The following is a 20,094-nucleotide window of genomic DNA, read 5'->3' as shown; positions in this document are numbered from 1 at the left end:
TGTCATGTTATTGGAATGCAATATCATATGTGAAGGAGATTTGGTCGATCAAAGGTGATCGAATTGGATTAAGGAAGAGGTCAAAGGCCTTCGGTATTGAGCTTAATTGGCACTGTAATCGGGCATGGTAGATTCTATTTCTAATAGTTCACTCTACTAGATTGTTGTCCATTTATCTTGGGATGGTTGTATCCTCTTTGTAGTTAGTGAGACTCTTTTGTAATGAGCAGTACACTCTAGGTAGTCTGCCTTCCTGCAAGTGTAGGCCCCTCATTGTAACACATACTTTCTGTAGAAGTATCATCTGACTGTGGGTAGGCTTCTCACTGTGGTTTTTCCCTTTCTATGTTTTCCACGTACAAATCATGGTGTTATGTGGTATGGTTTCTTTGTATTGATTATCTGTTTAATTGTTAAGTTGTATTGTTTACCAGTATTTGTTCCTACCGATATCTGTATGTGCTTTACCGATACTTGATCTGTTTAAAGGTTATTAAGTGGATTAAAAGTTATAATCTCTTAACAACTGATTCACCACCCCCCCCCTCTCAGTTGTTCATCGATTATCCTAACAATTGGTATCAGAGCTTTGGTCCTCTTTTGCATAAGCTTAACTGCTTGAGGTAGATCCTATGGAAACTAACACTTCTAATCCATCGACAACTATTTTCAGAAGAGAAATCCCTAAGCTTGATGGAACAAATTGTGGGATATGGAAAATTAGAATGGAGACTCATCCTAGATTTCTTGGCAAGGATATTTGGGAGATCACTGAGAAAGGATATACACTTTATGATCTGACATCTGACAATCTTGCTCCTACAGATTTGGATAAGAATATTGAAAATGATTGCAGAGCTAGAGAAGCCCTCTTGTTTGCACTTTCTGATGAGCAGATCATGGGATTGACTGATAAATCATTAGCTAAGGCTATGTGGGACAAATTTCAAACTCTGAATGAAGGTGATCCTACTGTCAAAATTTCTAAACTTTATGGTTACCGGGTAAGATATGAAAACTTAAAGATGGAAGATAATGAGAGAATTGATGTGTTTATGGAAAGAGTAAATGAGATTGTTATGGGAATTCAGTGTTGTGGAGGATTTCTAAGTGAATATGAAATAGTTTCCAAAGTCTTGAGAGCCCTTCCATCGACTTACAAGAAGAGGGCAACTGCAATAAATGAGTTAAGAACAATGGCAAACTGTTTAGTTAACAGAGACATTCTGATTGGGAAATTATCTACTTTTGAGCTTGAATAATTTGGATCTTCTAGAGCTGTAAAGTCTGAACCTTCTTTTCATGCATCATCATCATCATCATCATCATCATCTACTTGCAAACCGTATATGCAAAAGAATTGGAAGACATGAGAAAATAAGATGAAGAACTTGAGAAACTTGAATCCTTATTTGTTAGAGGAGTACCTAGAGGACCAACTGGAAGTAAGTATGAAGGAAAAGCACCTTTTAAATGTTTTGCATATAACAAGATTGGTCATTTTGCATCTAGATGTCCTAAAAGGAATGCAAGGTTTGAGGAAAGAGTTAAGAAATATTTTAAGCCTAACTAGAATAGATATAGATTCAAGAAAAGTAAACAATGTACATAGCAGATGAGGAAGGAGTAACTAATGACTCTAGAGATGAACAAAAAGAAGGCTCTGCTAGTGGATCCGGCAATGGAAAGGAATGGGTGTTCTATACTTTGAAGGAAGATGAACCAGAATCGACTATCAAGAATGAAAAAAAGGCCCTAGCAACAAAAGTTGAATATAAGGATGAATGGGTAATTGATAGTGGACGCTCACATCATATGACTAGAAATAAAAGGAAATTTCTATCCCTGCAAGAATACAATGTCAGTCAAGTCAGATTTGGAGATGACAAAGCATGTATGATCAAAGGTAGAGGTATTATTCCTCTAGATGGTAAACATAATACTGATAATGTCTATTATGTAGAAGGTTTAGAGCATAATCTTTTGAGTGTTGGTTAATTGGTTGATAAGGGTTTACAACTTGAGTTTAAAAATAGAAAATGCAAAATCGTTAACAAGACTGGTTTGGAGGTTGTAACCAGTATTCAGATTGGAGGTAATATCTTTCACTTGAACACTAGTAATAAGACATGTTTGATTTCTCATATTGATGAGAGTTGGTTATGGAATAATAGGTTGTGTCATGTTAATTTTGATTGTATTGTTAAGATCAATTCAACTAAGGCAGTTAGAGATACACCTAAGATTATGAAGCCTCATAATCTGGTATGTAATGAATGTCAATTGGGAAAGAAAGTTAGAAGTTCTTTTAAGAGCATACATGATAAATCTAATGATGTACTTGATTTGATTCACATGGATTTATGTGGTCCATCGAGGACTAAAAGCTTTCAAGGTGATAGGCATTTCATGTTGATTATTGATGACTATTCTAGAATGACATGGGTGACTTTTCTAAGGGAGAAGTGTGAAGCTTTTGAGAAATTCAATATCTTTGCAAAGGTTGAAACAGAATCTGGATTAAAAATCAAATGTCTAAGATCAGATCATGGTGGTGAGTTTACTTCTCATGAATTTAATAGTTATTTTGAGACAAATGGAATCAAGAGACAACTATCTGCACCTAGAACTCCTTACCAGAATGGAGTAGTGGAAAGAAATAACAAAACCATTTTGGATGCAACAAGATCCATGATGATGGAAGCTAAATTGCCTTATATCTACTAGAGAGAATCAGTGAGTACAACAATCTACATATTCAACAGAGTTCACATCAAAGGTGAAATTGGTAAGACCCCTTATGAACTATGGTTTAGACATGCACCTACTATTAAATATTTCAGAATTTTTGGAAGTAAATGTTATATCAAAAGAGATGATTCAATTGGAAAGTTTGATCCTAGATGTGATGAAGGGATATTTCTTGGGTATTCAATTCAAAGAAAAACATATAGATGTTATAACAAAAGATTGCAGAAAATTGTGGAAAGTGCTAATGTGAAAGTGGATGAACATTATATAAATCACTCTATATCATATGATAGGGAATCGACAGTGTAAATGATCATAATTGAATCAACAATGCCTCAACCTATGTACGACTCTGAAATAGTTACACTGGCACAATCAAAAAATTCAATTGTGACTGATGATCAGAGTAGTGAACCTGAAGTTCAAAAGACACCAAGGTATGTAATATTAAATAATTTTAAAGATCAAATCATTGGAGATAGGAACAAGGGAGTTATGACAAGAAGAAAACTTGAAAATGAAGAGGTATGTCTTATTTCTCAAGTTGAACCGGAATCTATTATTGAAGCTTGCAACGATAAACATTGGTTAAAAGCTATGGAAGATGAATTAGATCATATAGAGAAAAAATGAGACTTGGTCTTTAGTTCCCCGACCTAAACATAAGAATATTATTGGAACTAAATGGGATTTTAGGAATAAATTGAATGAGGATGGTCAAGTTGTAATAAACAAGGCTAGATTGGTTTGCAAAGGATATTCTCAAATGGAAGGAATTGATTATGGTGAGATATTTGCACTTGTAGATAGAATTGAAGTTGTTAGACTATTTCTTGCCTATGCAGCTTTTAAAACCTATAAGGTTTATCAAATGGATGTTAAATGTGCATTTTTGAATGGTGAGCTTGAGGAAGAAGTTTACATTGAGCAACCTGATGGATTTTCACCGATACATGATAAAGATATGGTTTGTAGATTGAAGAAAGCTTTATATGGATTGAAATAGGCTCCTAGAGCTCGATATGAAAGGTTGGATAAATATCTTTTGAAGCTTGGTTTTACTAAAGGTAGTGCTGATAGTAATTTATATTATAAGATCACTGATAATGATATTCTGATTATTGAAGTATTTGTTGATGATATCATTTTTGGAGGAGAAGATAAACTATGCATGGAATTTGCTAACAACATGAAGAATAAATTTGAAATGTCCATATTGGTGATATGAGATTTTTCTTAGGTTTGCAAATTACTCAAACTGGCAAAGGCATTTTTATTTGTCAAACTAAGTATTTGAGGGAGTTGTTGAAGAAGTTTGGTATGGATAATTCCAAACCGGTAAGTACCCCTATCGTGACAAGTGAGAAAGTATCTATAAAGGATACTTATACACTGGTAAATCCATATGATTGGTGGTATGTTATATCTAACTCATACTAGACTTGATTTTATGAATGTAGTAAGTATTGTTTCAAGATATCAAAGTAATCCTAAAGAAAATCATGAATGTGCAGTAAAGAGGATATTCCGGTATTTGCAAGGAACAACAGAATATGGCCTATGGTATTCTAAAAATTATGATTTCACTTTATGTGCATATACTGACTCAGATTGGGCAGGAGATACTGATGATAAGAAGCACACTTCTGGTGGAGCTTTCTTTCTTAGAAAGAAACTAGTTTCATGGATCAACAAAAAATAGTTATGCATTTCTTTATCTACTACAGAAGTTGAGTATGTTGCAGCAACAACTAATTGCACTCAAGTCTTGTGGATGAATCACATATTGAAGGATATCAGGGTAAATTGAAGTGAATCACAAGTTATCTACTATGATAACTTTGTAGCTTTTGACATGTCTAAGAATCCGGTATTTCACTCTAAGACTAAGAATATTTCAATAAAGTATAACTTTCTGAAGGACAAGGGAGAAGCAAAGGAAGTCAAATTGGTTTATGTGAACACTAAAGAATAGATTGCAGATATATTCACTAAACCACTATCTAAGGAATCATTTGAGTATTTGAGAGATAGGTTAGGGGTTTTTGCCCCTCTGACAGAGACTTGATTGATGCAGTTTGTCATCAGTCCAACATGCAATACCAAAGACATTATTCATTTCAACACTTATGAGTGGTGCTACTACTGAGGGGGAGTAGTCAGCTTGGAGTTTCAGAGGTTTACATTATTGATTTGATATTTTTGTCAGATTTCTAGCATTGATGTCAAAAGGGGAGAGATATTGATGTGAAAATAAAAATAAAGGAGTTATATACATTAAGGGGAGAGATTTATTCAAAACTCTATAGAGATATCATTCACATAGATTTTTGGTTGTCTTCCATAGGGGGAGACTTGTTTGGCATTTTTTTTGGTACTTAGATGTTTTTCATACATAGTGTTGTCATCAATGCCAAAGGGGGAGATTGTTGGCATTATGAATGAATTGATTATGTGTTGCATTGATTTTTTGTCATTGATGCCAATACTAGTTGATACAGCTAGTTACCAACACACAAGTTTTTGTTATAGGTAGAAGATCTAGTGTTCCCGACAGAAGAGACTATCTGTTGTACACTTCTGGCATGTTTGGATCAATGAAGTAGGTTTGATTACATGTGATATGTTCTTCATGAGCATGTTTTGATCAGTTGGTATTGTCTTGGTATTGGATACTATCATACATTCTGGTAAACCCTTACCGACATTGGTTTAAGGCTCTGTAGGAAGAGATTTCACTAAGGAATCTTGACAGAATGCATAAGTGGTGTTGGTGCAGCTTCTACATGGATTTCAAGATGCTAAAGATATTCTTTGATCATGCTTCCATTGCTTGAAGACATTTATTTGGTGTAGTGGACCCACAATAGGTCCGGTACCTATCTAGGTTATGGACCAGTATCATGCTAATGTGTACTCTACACGTTACTGGGATGTTTCAAGATGATTTATGGATTTGTTATCATTTTTTTGATCTTAAGACGATATGGCATATCAATGTAATATGGATTTATGTAATATCTTTTAGGTGGTTGACCTAATTGGTTTAGGCCTTAGGGTTTGTATAAAATGATGTAATATCTCATTTGTAGATTGTGGTGTGAGGATTATGTATTGTGGTCTTGGAATGAAATATCATATGCGAAGGAGGTTTGGTCGATCATAGGTGATTGAATTGGATTATGGAAAACGTCAAAGGCCTCTGGTATTGAGCTTAATCAGGACTGTAATCAGGCATGGTAGATGCTATTTACGACAGTTCACTCTATTGGATTGTTGTCCATTTATCTTGAGATAGTTGTATCCTCTCTATAGTTAGTGAGACTTTTTTGTAATGAGCAGTATGCTCTAGGTAGTGTGCCATCCTGCAAGTGTAGGCCCCTCATTGTAATACATACTTTTTGTAGAAGTATCATTTGACAGTGGGTAGGCTTCCCACCATGGTTTTTCCTTTTCTGGGTTTTCCACATACAAATCATGGTGTTATGTGGTATGGTTTCTTTGCATTGATTATCTGTTTAATTGTTAAGTTGTACTATTTACCAGTATCTGTTCCTACCGACATCTGTATGTTCTTTACTAGTAGTTGATCTGTTTAAAGGTTATTAAGTGGATTAAAAGTTATAATCTGTTAACAACCGATTCACCCCTCCTCTTAGTTGTTGATGAGTTATCCTAACAATTCTTGCATTACCGGTTCAGGTCTGATAAATTTATCTTCCAGTTCATAATCATATGCTCTGATCTAATTACTACCATGCTCATCCACCTTGACATTTATGCTTTTCAATATCCTATTCAATCTTTTGTTATAATATCTATATTCTTTTCTTTTAGTAGAATAACCCAAAAATATTCCTTCATCACTTCTATGATCAAACTTTCCTAATGCATCATCTCTACTAATGTAACATTTGCTTCAAAAAATTCTAAAATATTTGATAGTAGGAGTATGACCAAACCATAGTTCATAAGGGTTCTTACCGATGTCACCTTTAATGTGTACTCTATTGAGAGTGTATACAATAGTATTGACAACCTCTCTCCAATAGATATTAGGTAATTTAGCTTCAGTCATCATAGTCCTTGCAACATCCAAAATTGTTCTGTTCTTTCTTTCCACCAATCCATTCTTTTGTGGGGTTCTAGGTGCATAAAGTTGTCTCCTAATACCATTCGTTTCACAAAAGTTGTTGAACTCATCGGATGTAAACTCACTGCCATGATCTGATCTTAAGCACTTTATCTTCAGTCTTATCTTAGTCTCAACCATAGCCTTAAAGATTTTGAATTTCTCAAAAGCTTCATATTTCTCTTTCAAAAATGCTATCGACGTCATTCTAGAATAGTCATGAATAAATAACATAAAATATCTATCACCTTGAAAGATTTTAGTCCTTGCCAATCCACACAAATCAGTATGAATAAGATAAATAATTTCATTAGATTTACCATGTACACTTTTGAAAGAAGTTCTAACTTGCTTACCCATTTGATATTCTCTACATACCAGATTATGAGGTTTAACAATCTTGGGAAAATCTTTGACAACTGGTATTGAATTGATCTTTACTATGCAATCAAAATTTATATGACACATCCTCTTATGCCATAACCAAATTTCATCAATCTGGGAAATCAAGCAAGCCTTCTCACCAGAGTTCAAATGAAAGATATTACCATTGGTTTGATTTTCGGAAGTAATCTCCAATCCAAATTTATTAATGATCTTACATTTTCCATCCTTGAATTGCAAGTGAAATCCTCTATCCACCATTTGACCTACACTTAAAAGATTATGCTTTAATCCTTCATTATAATAAACATTATCAGTATTAGTCTTGCCATCCAATGATATTGTTCCTTTTCCTTTGATCCTACATGCCTTGTTGTCTCCAACTCTAAACAATCCACCATCAAATTCTTGCAATGATAAGAACTTTATTTTGTTACCAATCATGTGATGTGAGCATTCACTGTCTATAACCCATTCATCCTTCTCTTCAATTTTAGCAGCCAAGGCCTATTCCTTAGTATGTGTTGTTTCAATGACAGATTCTAGAGAATCATCCTTGATAGCAATAAAGACCCAATCTTTGTCAGATGAGGCACCATTACTGGATCCACTCACAAGTTAATCATCATCGTCATCATCAGATTTACCATCATCATCACCAACATAATAACATGATTTATCCTTATTCCTTCCGAATCTAGGTCTAATTTGATATTCAAGATTAGGATTATAATTCCTCACAAATCTTTTATGATTCCTAGTAGCTCTTTTAGGACATCTAGATACAAAATGACCAATCTTATTGCATGAAAAATATTTAAAAGGGACTTTTCCTTCATACTTACTTCCAGCCAATCCTTTAGGAATTCTTCTAGCAATCAGGGCTTCTATCTCTTCAAGATCTCTTTCTTCTTTCTCAATTTCCTCCATACCCCTAGCATACATCTCTTTCCAATCTATCTTCTTCTTACTAGAGGAAGATGCTCCAAATGCAGTCTCAATTTTAGCAGCACTCTGATCTCCAAGTTCTTCAAGTTCAAAAGCAATCAATTTCCCAAATAGTGTATCTCTGGTCATAGGGGTACTTGATATTGTCTAGAGTTCATTGATAGCAGTAGCCTTCATCTTGTAAGCCAGAGGTAGAACTCTTAGAACTTTTGACACTATCTCATCTTCACTAACAGAGTCACCACAAAATTTGATACCCATGACAACCTCATTGAATCTATCCATGAAAGAACTTATCTTCTCATCTTCTTCCATCTTTAAAGTTTCATATCTTACCTGGAAACCTTCATGTTTAGCAATTTTTACAACTTGGTCACCTTCATAAAGAGTTTCAAGATTTTTTCAGATCAGCTTAGCATTCTCCAACTCTATTACATTCAATAGTTTTTCATCAGATAGGACACTCAACAATGCTTCTTTTTCTCTTACATCCTTTTTAGCTCTCTTCTATTCATTAGCTGGTGTTGGTATTCCAGAATTAGGATCATGAGGTATATACCCTTTCTCCACTATCTCCCAAACTTCAATTTCGAGACATCTGAGATGAATCGTCATTCACTCCTAACATATCTTGTAATTTGTACCATCAAATCTGGGACTCTCCTTTTGGTAAGGATTGAATATATAACTAGATGCAGTTGCCATCAAATCTCCTCAAGCGGTTAAGATTTTGTAGAGAGGACCTTGCTCTAATACCAATTGTTGGAATGCATTGATACTAACAGAAAACTGAGGAGGGGGGGGGTTGAATCAGTTTACTCATGATAAAAACAATCAATTCAATTATAAACCTTATATCGGAGCACAACACAATGAAAGATATATCATGAAAGCACAAAACACAACATCAATATTTTGACGTGGAAAACCCAAAAAAGGGAAAAACCATGGTGGGAAACCCTACCCACAATAAGATGAATACTCTACAATAATATTATGAATAATTTACAATGGGGTCTGTACATGCAGAAATGCCAACAACCTAGAGCGCATTGCTCATCACAAAGGGAAGTCTCATTGACTTACAAAATCATCAGACTACAATCCAAAAAACAATGAACTGTGAAAGTAGCATCTACAAATGCCTGATACAGTTCCAGTTAAGAATTGATGTTTGCTCTGCAATATAAAACCTTTCCAACCTTCACTTGAATGATATGACTTTATTTACACATAATCCTTTCTCTGATAATGAAAAATTAACCAACTATAACCATCAATCTATCCATATCCAAATTACATGAATAAGTCATCTATAAATACAGATCATCAACCTTATTGACAAGGTTGGCTAAACCCTAAACTCATAAACCCATAACTACAAAAAATTACATCACATGATACCACTAGATGAATATTATGATTTACATTACATAGCATGGACCTAAATCAAGTAACCAAAAATAATTATATCCACCAAGGATTCCACTAAGACCAAAATCCAACATGCTTTACTTGTCGGTAGAAACCCTCAGTGAAAGTTTAATCAGATCCAAATAGGACCATCATAACAACACACCATCCAATGAAAAGTCACCAAACAATTGAGATATGATCAAGAAGAACCTGTTAGGATTCCCAAAGATACTGAGAGGGGGGGGGGGTGAATCAGTATCTGACCAGTTATAATATTTTCTTAAATTATAACATGAAAAACATATTAAAACTATGTATCGGTAAAGCAAAAATAATGCAGCAAATAAGAACAAGAACCACAACATGAAAAACACACCATAACACAATGTTTTAATGAGGAAACCTAGTGTGGGAAAAACCTCGGTGGGATTTATGACCCACAATATTCACTTACTGGCCAATAAGGGAATATTACTCTTACAATAGGGGCCTGCACATGCAGGAAGGCCAAGTGCCTAGAGCTCACTGCCCAATTACAAAGGAAGTCACACTGACTTACAAAAATGGATTATACTAATCCAATTTCTTGTACTACTTCAGATTAGCATCTGCTATGCTAGATTCAATACCGGTTTAAGTTTTGCTACATACATAAACCCTTAACCTATAATTCACATATTAGGTCTGTTACCTTCTATTCAAATTTCACATCATGCCTCTACTATCCATTTTAATGATCTACAATGATCTCATACATATATGAGTCGCATTAGAATTTGCCATGTTGGCTTACAAAATATTTACAATTAATTTACAAAATACATTAACACAAAAATGTTGTCGGCCAGGGTGCTGGTAATCTTCTTTTTCGGTGTTGGTGTCCTGTATGCTGGTGTAGAGTCTACCGATGTCGGTACCTCCTGGTATCACATGATTGCAAGGTTTCCATAAATGACAATACCTTCAATCACCTACAATTTCTCATTGGAGTGTGCATTTGCCAACAATATCCCCCTTTGGCATTGATGACAACACTCATGAGAAAAATTCAAGAATGTATCCAAAACCTGAAGTCCAAAAATCTTTGCCAAAAAATGTGTCTCCAAAAATGTGTGCTCCCCCTGAGTAGATAATCTCTACTTCCTTCTGACCATTTTTCTCATCACACTACTCCCACTTTGATATCAATGGCAAAGGTTGTCATTCGCTGTCAGTGGAGTCTTGCTTGTATTCTTGTAATCGGTGGGTTACAATCTGAAAAATATCTGTCAAAACCGAATTTAAACCATTACTAAAAGATTTGATGTCTTTTATTATCTCTTGAGTTCTCTGCATTGTACCAGTGAGTATGTGCATTTTCTCTTCCAGTGTCTTTAGTCTAGGAACTAGAACCTCAAATATTTTTTTTCTCGAAGAAATGAGGTAATCTAGTTTTGGGCCAAGTCTACATTTCAAGTCCTTTTCTTTATCCTTTATTCTTTCTTTGTCCATCTCTAACTACTTGATTTTCTCTTCTTTCTCTACAATCTTCTTCTCTATCTCCAAAAATGAATCCGATGTACCTATCAGATTGTCAGCAATATTGTTTATCTTATCTTGTGCTTTGCTGATTTCCTTGTCTAGATATTCTGTTAAAATATTTGTTTTACAAGTGTCTTTGTACAGTTTCTTGAAGTCAAAAATTATCTCTCCAAGTTCTGCTAATAATGTTTCCATTTTATCCTTATTCTTCTTCACAATTTCCTCAAAAAATTTCTCTTTTTCTTTAATCATTCTCTCCTTAAACGTATCCTCGTTTATTTAATCAATAGTCAATATGTTGTTAGTGATGAACTTAGGCAATGTGTCTAGTTGACCTAAAGAATCCTTGTTATCTACAATGCACTTTGGTGCTATCATTTTAAGAATGGGAATTGTATCATCAATAGCCTTATAGGCTTATGCATTACATTTTGTGATTTTCTTTATTGAATCCAATAAGACCTCTGTTACATTTGTAGGTCTGAATTCTACCATAGAAGTAGCAAATGTCTATCCAACTGCCTTCACAATAGCCATGCTATTGGTTGTGGTAATCACCTTACTTGATTCGACCTTTGGTAGGTCAGTCTATGTTTGCATTTCTACAAACAAAGGTTTAGGCTTTTTCAGTTTTGGCCGATGGCACTGTTTTTGTCTGAACCTGTGCCTCAACCTGTACCTATTCTGGTTTCTCCATTTGTGTCTCAGAATGTTTCTCTGAGCTTTCAATTGTCAGTTTCTCAGATGTAGTCTCAGTTTTTACCTTTGGTTCTTTTGATGTTTTTCCAGTTGTATCTATCAGTTTCTCAGTGGTTTCCTCTGCCAGTTGCTCTGTAGGTTTTTCTATGCTTATCTCAACTTTTGCAGCTGGTGACTCAATAGCGACATCTATCTTCTTGTCCTCAGTGGTTTCTCTATCAACCACAACATTTACTTCTTGAGTATCAATATTCACAGTGTACAAAACTTCAGACTCAGGATTTGTATCCTCTAATGGAGTCTCTATACTCTCAGTAGCCAGTTGACTATCAGTAGTATCTACTGGTGGAGTATCTAAAGGAGGTGGGGGTACATTATCAGTTATTTTAAGGCTTGGAAAACCACCTACCTTACCTTTCCCCTTACCCCTATCCTTTGGATATACTTTAATAGTCTTTGGTCTAAGTAATTCTTCCAGTTTTTCTTTTTCCACAAAGAATATATCCTATGCATCTATTGTTTCTTCAGAGACTTCTTTTACTCTTCCTGCCATCAGTGCTACATGCTAGTGAGTAGTGGAGAATATTGTCCGGTTTTCTTTACTTATTAGTTTATCTATTTCATCAGTTGAGTTGATTGGATGTACTGCAAGTAATTTTTCAATCTTGATTTTCTTGTCTAGCTCAACGATGGCTAACCTTCTAGCTTCTAATCTCCTATATAGAACATTTGGTATTTCATCAACAACTTCCATCAAAAATTTCTTATAAATATCTAAGTGTAAAATTACATTGTTCTCTATGCTTTCCTTGTCATCTGTTGATAGTGTGTTGTATATTTTGCTGATGTTCTTCAGCTTACCATCCTCTGTGATTTCACTCAAGAGTTTATCCAGTGGAGCAATATTTTGTTTTACCTTCTTTTTCTTTGGAGTCATTTTCTTTACCAGAGGCCTAATTGCCTGTTGTTTTTGTTTGGTTCTCTTGGGTGCAGGTGAGGGTGCTGGTAAGGGTTTTCTTTTCCTTTCTACCCTTTTAAATACCGTCAATATATCACTCTTAGAATAAGTTCCAATTGGTGAAAGATGAGTTTCTGGTTGAATTCCTTCCAACTCACTTTCCTTTATACCAGTTTGCTTCAAAACATCTTCCTTAATTGCTTTAGCCTACCGAGTTCCTTTTCTTACTATTTCTTCAAACTTCTTAACTCTTTTCCTAGACTGAATTCCACTTTCTATTGTTTCAGCATTTCCAAAAACTTCCGCAGTGGGTTCCTTTGGTGCTTCAAGGAGGGTTTTTGCATAAGTTTCAATAATATTGTCATCTATCTCATAGCCCATTTCAGTTACCCAGATAGTTCTAGGGACAACTACCTCCATCCAGATTTCATCCTTTTTGATTAAAAAACAAATTTCTTTCTAATACTTGTCCACAATAGCTTGTGACAGTCATATTCAGGTTTTCGTTCGAGCCTTTAATGCTTGAAAGTATTCATTTAAGTTTTTCTCCTGGTTTTCTCCCATGTTGTTTAGTAGATCCAATAGTTGCTTTCCTATCGAAGTGTCAAAGCCAAAATCTCTTGCACCAATATCGTGTACTTGTTTAGTTATGTATAGCATTAGACAAACAAGAAAATTTCCAAATTTGAATATTCCTTTCTTATCTCCTTTAATTTTCCCCAGATTGTCTATCAATTCATCTTTGAGCAATTCACATATATCTATTCTAGCATTGTTGTTGACCATGTCATAAACACTCTTAATACATAGGCTAGAAACTGAGTTCAACCTATTTGCATGTGTAGCTTTGTAACCTAATATCATACTAATAAATCTGACATTTATGTCCTTTACATTGTTTACCCTTAGAGACCTTTTGTCGAATGTTGCACCAGTTAAATCCATCATTGTGTCATTTGAGACTCTCTTCATTTTGTCAGGTCTACTACCGGTGGAAGGTAACCCTGTTACTGCCTTAACAACTTCCTTTGTGATTTTATGGATTGAATCCAACCAGAAGAATTCACCATGAACCCTGCTTAACACAATCCTTATAATATCCTTGGGAAAATCCGGGACACTAAGGATTTCAATAAAACCTAGGGTTTCCACTATCTTATGTTCCGGCTTGATATTCCCAGACTCATCACAAATCATAGTCCTATACATATTTTTGATCTCATCATCACCTAATTCCTCTATATGACAATGTATATACATCCTAGGGTCTTCAGCATATACAACTCCCTTAGGAATTTAAGAAAATGCACCTATGCTATCATCTTTCTTTGCAATTTCAGAAACCAGTTTGAATATGGGTCTAGGGCTCTTAACAACCTCAACAACAGTAGGGTTTGCAATAAATTTAGGAGTGGATGAGGATGCCATGATTATAAATACCTCAATCTGCCTTAAGGATGAATGCTTTGATGAACTGCTTCACTTTTTCACTAAGGATGCCTTCGCTCAAGAATTTTCGCGCTCTCGAAGGTTTGAATGCTTGGTGAATGAAAAAGGAGCCAAAACACTTTCTTTATAATGTTATTTTCTCCAACTACCACATTTAATGCTTGTCGGTTAAGTCACAACTTAACTCATCTGCCGCTATAGAAGTAATTTCAACTTCTCACCATCAATCGAGGGAATAATAGAATGTTTTTCATTTTATTGCTAAACCCTCAAGGGTTTTCCTTCAGTTAGATGAAGAGTCTCCTGCCAGTGGAGTGTTACTCAGTTCTACTGGTGGAGGAGTATTCCCATCAACATTCTGATTTGACTTTCTGATCCATTTTTTTGAGAATTCTTTCTTTACCACTTCAACCTTTTCTTTACCTTTCAAACTAGGACCTTTGTTATTTGCCGGTGGAGACTTGCTTCTACAAAATTTTAGAATATTTCCAATCTTGTTATAGGGATAACAAGTCACATTGTTTTTCTAAATAGCTTTCCCATATCCTATGTTGGTATGTGTTCTGCATTGATTAGATAAGTGTCCAAATCTTCCACAAACATAACATCTTACATTCATTTTGCAATTTTCTGAACTATGACCAACTTTGTTGCATTTAGAACATTGACCGGTGGGTGTATTAGTGTTTTGATAATTTCTAGATCTACACTGATTTTCTGTATGACCATATTTGTTACAGTTAAAGCATTTCCCATTAAATTTGTAAGCATTAGGTTGTCTTACCGGTTTGCTATGATCATGATTGTTTGTAGTACTGAAGCTTTCACCAATTTCAAAGCCAAGGCCATTTGTATCACCATTAGGTTTCTGATTCTTCAGCATATCACCAAGTTCTTCTGAACTTTTCTTGAATTTTGCACTAGTCAGTTCATTCTCTAAGATTCCTTTCTATCTTATGAGTTCAGTTCTGTCATTTTGTGTATGCATTAGATCTGTCTTCAACATATCATTTTCATGACTGAGTCTTGTATTTTCATTTTCAGCATCATTTAGTCTTCTAACCAAGTCTTCTTCATTCTTCTTTCTGTCTTCAATTTCATTACAAAACCTCATAGTCATATCTTGCATCTCATTCTTTGTTGTACTGATTTCTTGTCTTAGCTGGTTCACCAGATCATTAAGAGTTTCCTTTTAAACTTCATCATTCTGCATCTTTTCACAAAGTTCTCTCCTCTTGTTCCTTGCAATAGTAAAATTCTCTTGAAGTGCTTGAATGATATCCTAAGCAGCCTTCAGATCATCTTCAAGTTTGATATTCTTCACTCTTTCTGCATCATAGTTTGAAAGAGCCGTTTCCAATTGCTTTCTCAAGTTTTCCATCTCTACCGGTGTCAAGATCTTCCTCAAGCTGTTAGGATTTTGAAAATAGAGGACCAATTTCTAATACCAATTGTTAGGATTCCCAAAGATATTGAGAGTGGGGGATGAATCAATATCTAACCGGTTATAATATTTTCTTAACTTATAACATGAAAAACATATTAAAACTATGTACCGGTAAAGAAGAAATAATGCAACAAATAAGAACAAGAACCACAACATGAAAAGCACACCATAACACAATGTTTTAATGAGGAAACCTAGTGTGGGAAAAACCTCGGTGGGATTTGTGACCCACAATATTCGCTTACTGGCCAATAAGGGAATATTACTCTTACAATAGGGGCCTGCACATGCAAAAAGGCCAAGTGCCTAGAGCTCACTGGTCAATTACAAAAGAAGTCACACTAACTTACAAAAATGGATTATACTAATCCAATGTCTTGTATTTCTTTAGATTAGCATTTGCTATGCCAGATTCAGTACCAGTTTAAGTTCTGCTACATACATAAACTTTTAACCTATAATTCACATATTAGGTCTCCTACCTTCTATTCAAATTTTGCATCATGCCTCTACTATCCATTTTGATGATCTACAATGATCTCATACATATATGAGTCATATTACAATTTGCCATGTCGGCTTACAAAATATTTACAATTAACTTACAAAATACATTAACACAAAAATGTTGTCGGCCAGGGTGCCGGTAATCTTCTTTTTCTATTCTGGTGTCCTATATGCTGGTATAGAGTCTGCCGGTGCCGGTGCCTGCCAATATCACATGATTGCAAGGTTGCCATCTATGACAATACCTTCAATCACCTACAATTTCTCATTGGAGTGTGCATTTTCCAATAGAACCAACAACATGAAAGAAACCATTTCCATAAGCTGGACCCAAAATCTACTCACCAAGTCACCAAAACAACATACCAGTAAAGTTAACCGAGAATGCTAGAAGCCAATAAAGGCATAAATCAACTAGTAACCGAAAATACCAAAATCAATAACTAAATCATGAAACAACTATAATATAGCAAGCATGTAACTATCATAATAAGCATCCAAAACTGATTCCAGAGATTTGATCATACCAGATCAGAATGATCATGAAGACTAATCAAGATAGATCCAACCGAGATAGTCTCCAACTGGGATACAATGTTGACATCAATGACAACACTTAACCAAATCCAACATATTTCCAATAGGATTTATTTGTCTTTGAGAAAATATGTCTCCTCTTCCAAGGATTCCCTTTAGACTTGTTGCAAGATATCTCTTTTTCAACAATCTTATCCTTGCTTATAAGAGTATTGCCTCTTCAGCTTGGATTTATGAACATTGTTGCCTAAAAGGACATCTCTTTGGTGTTGACGGTGGGTATACTTGTTTCTATCTTCTCGAAGACATCAATATAGGACTATGTTGATGTTACTACTTATCAAGTTGTCATTAGTTTTATATCCAAAGTCATTCTATATACTCTAGTCGGTTACTACTACCGAAATATTTAGTCGGTATGCACAAAATAGTTGGTTATAGAAGAAAGTATTCACAGAGCCTAGTATACACTGAGCTGTCTACTAAGTAACATTCCATGTCTACCGAGAAACAATAATGATACACCGAGTGAAATGTGTTACCAGATTCATTGAACCTAGACACACATGTGGAAACATGTTACAAGATCGAGGAACATAGAACCATTATCACATTGGAAATTGCACTTAAGGATTGTGTATGATTTTAAGGTCATCTAACCAATGAAATATTTTGTATAGTTATTCATTCGATAAATCATGTTTGTAAGATCGAAGCAATGAATCAAATCACTGACATAAGAGATCTATTTATACAGCATGGATTAAGGATAAAACTGTGATAGGAGAGAGATATATAGTGGTGTATGAAGCAAGACATATGTGATACATAAGAAAGAACTAAGTGTTATGACTGTTACAGAGACATAGAGGTCATTGAGAAGGATTTCAGAGAACATTCAAAGAACAGAGTAAATAGAAGGGTTTACTGAGTTACTTTATGGGTTACCGAGGTATGCTATAAGCAAGGTAATCTTATTTTGAGCACATAGAATCTGCTATAACATTCCAAATGTAAAGTTGCATATATTTGTAATGATTTATTGTAATATTTTGAAGTTGTAAGAGAAACCTTTAACAAGGTAAAAGACTCTAACTAAGTCTATAAGTTGTAAAGCCTCTAACCAGGTACAACATCTAGTTTAAGTGTTGTAAAATTCTTTAGCAAGGTAGATCTAACATATCTTGATACTCCTAACAGGGTAAGCTATCAGAAATAGCTAAACATGTAGCTCTAACTGAGCACTCTTTATTATTGCAGTAGTGAAGTTGTGGGTGCCATCCCCACCTTAGTTTTTTTCTCTAATCAAGAGTTTCTGCGTAACCAAAATATATGTGTTATGGAGTGAATCATGTATGATTGTTATTTATTTGTTTTAGCTTTATGTTATGTTGCAGCAGTTTTTGGTTTATGCATAACAATAAAGATATTATTGTTAAAAGGATTTGAAGCACTGATTCACCCCTCCCCTCTCAGTACATTAGCTTTCCATATTGGGACTAACAGTTGACAGCTTAAGGGGGGACATACATATCACCTTCTTTGTACTATATTGTACTATATTTTTGCATGTCTTGAATGAGGTGTTCATTCTTAAAATAAAAGAAAACAAACTCTTACATGAGATGCTTCATCTTGAAACTAGAGGTAGCATTGATATATGTCTTAAACAAGGTGAACATTCTCTAAATTAGAGCAAACAAACTCTTACACAAGATGTCATAAAAAATAGACAGATATTTGTCTTACATGAGGTTATACATTGTTGAAACCTGAGTAAACAAACTCTTACACGAGATATTCCCGATACAAGACATATATTTGCATTACCATATCATGTCTTACATAGGTTTTTGCATGCTCAAAACCCCAAAAAATAAATTATTACACAAGATTTTTAATACTTGAAACCAGACTATTGCATACACATAAGGATGGGTGGAACTAGCAAGACACAACTAGACTATTCCTACTCTCCTCCCCAACATGAATCACCTAGAAAAACATAACTAGAATGTATATCCATATTTTCTCTCACTCTTCTTCTCATGAATCACCTAGAATAACATAACTAGAATGTGTATCCATGCCTCTCTCTTTTCTTCTTCTCATGAGCTCATAGATTTGCTATTTGTAGTTCATGGATGATGCATTCTCTTGCTTTTTTTCTATGATCGATTGTGTCTTTGTGATGGAATTTTCAAGAATGATATTAGTGGTTGAGACATTTTTATTATCAAGGTCTCTATGACTAGTTGACTTGAGGTATTGTTTTGGTTTTTAGAATTTGCGTGTTGTGTATGTTACAAGTGTGGTTGTTGTTGCACCAAAAGATTGACCTATTAATTCCTGATACAACCACTAGACTTATAGAATCCACAGGAGGTGGTTAAGCCATGTCACAAACCTGAGTGCTGTATTGCACGACAAAAGGAGACCAAGGGTGCACACCTTGCAACAATCCCACTCACCCCCTATGCAAATGAGAAGTTTGAACCTATGGCCAGGCTTTGATACCACTTGTTACAAGTGCAGTTGTTGTTTCACCAAAATATTGACCTGTTAATGCCTGATGCACCCACTAGACTTATAGAATCCACAAGAGGTGGTTAATCCATGTCACAAACCTAATTGTTGTGTTGCACAACACAAGGAGACCAAGGGCGCACACCTTTCAACAGTGTGTCTTTTTGCCTTTTGTCTTTGTTTGTCTTTGTCTTGTTTTTTGTTCCCTTGCATGTGATTGTGTTAGTTAAGATCCTAATATTGGGGGCTTGGTTCCTCAAAATTAGTGATGTCTTATACTCCTTATGATTATGGTCCTATTTTCTCCTCTCTCTCTTTCATCTTTCACTACTTTACCACAAGTATTTGCACAGGCTCACACTCTTGTTAAATTGGGGGCTAAATGCAGTATTGTAAATTGTCACCGAGCCAATTTACACCTCATGTTTGTGCCCCTAATTTAGCATGTCCTATCGTCATCTCCTTTCTGGGTCTGTTTGTTCCTTTCTGCAACTTTGTGGCCATGAGCAACCTTTTGTGGGTCCTACCATGATCCAATCTTCAGGGTGAGTTTTTTGCACATACCTATTTTGGAGCTTCTTAGTGACTTATTCTTCATTTTCTGATTTTTCTTCCTCTTCATAGCATGGTTCCTCAATCTAATTTTCAACATGTAACTTTAATTTATGTAAATATTCATTGATCCTTACATTTACACTTTCAACAATTTTCTTGAGGCATTTGTTGAAATATTTTTATGCCTTGCTATGATTTGAGTAGCCCAAGAGTACACCTTCATGGCACCTTGAATCAAAATTTCCTAGCCCATCCTCATCTCTT

This window comes from Cryptomeria japonica, chromosome 1 (genome assembly GCF_030272615.1).
Source record: "Cryptomeria japonica chromosome 1, Sugi_1.0, whole genome shotgun sequence".
Lineage (NCBI taxonomy): Eukaryota > Viridiplantae > Streptophyta > Pinopsida > Cupressales > Cupressaceae > Cryptomeria > Cryptomeria japonica.
Note: the sequence above shows the minus strand (reverse complement) of the source record.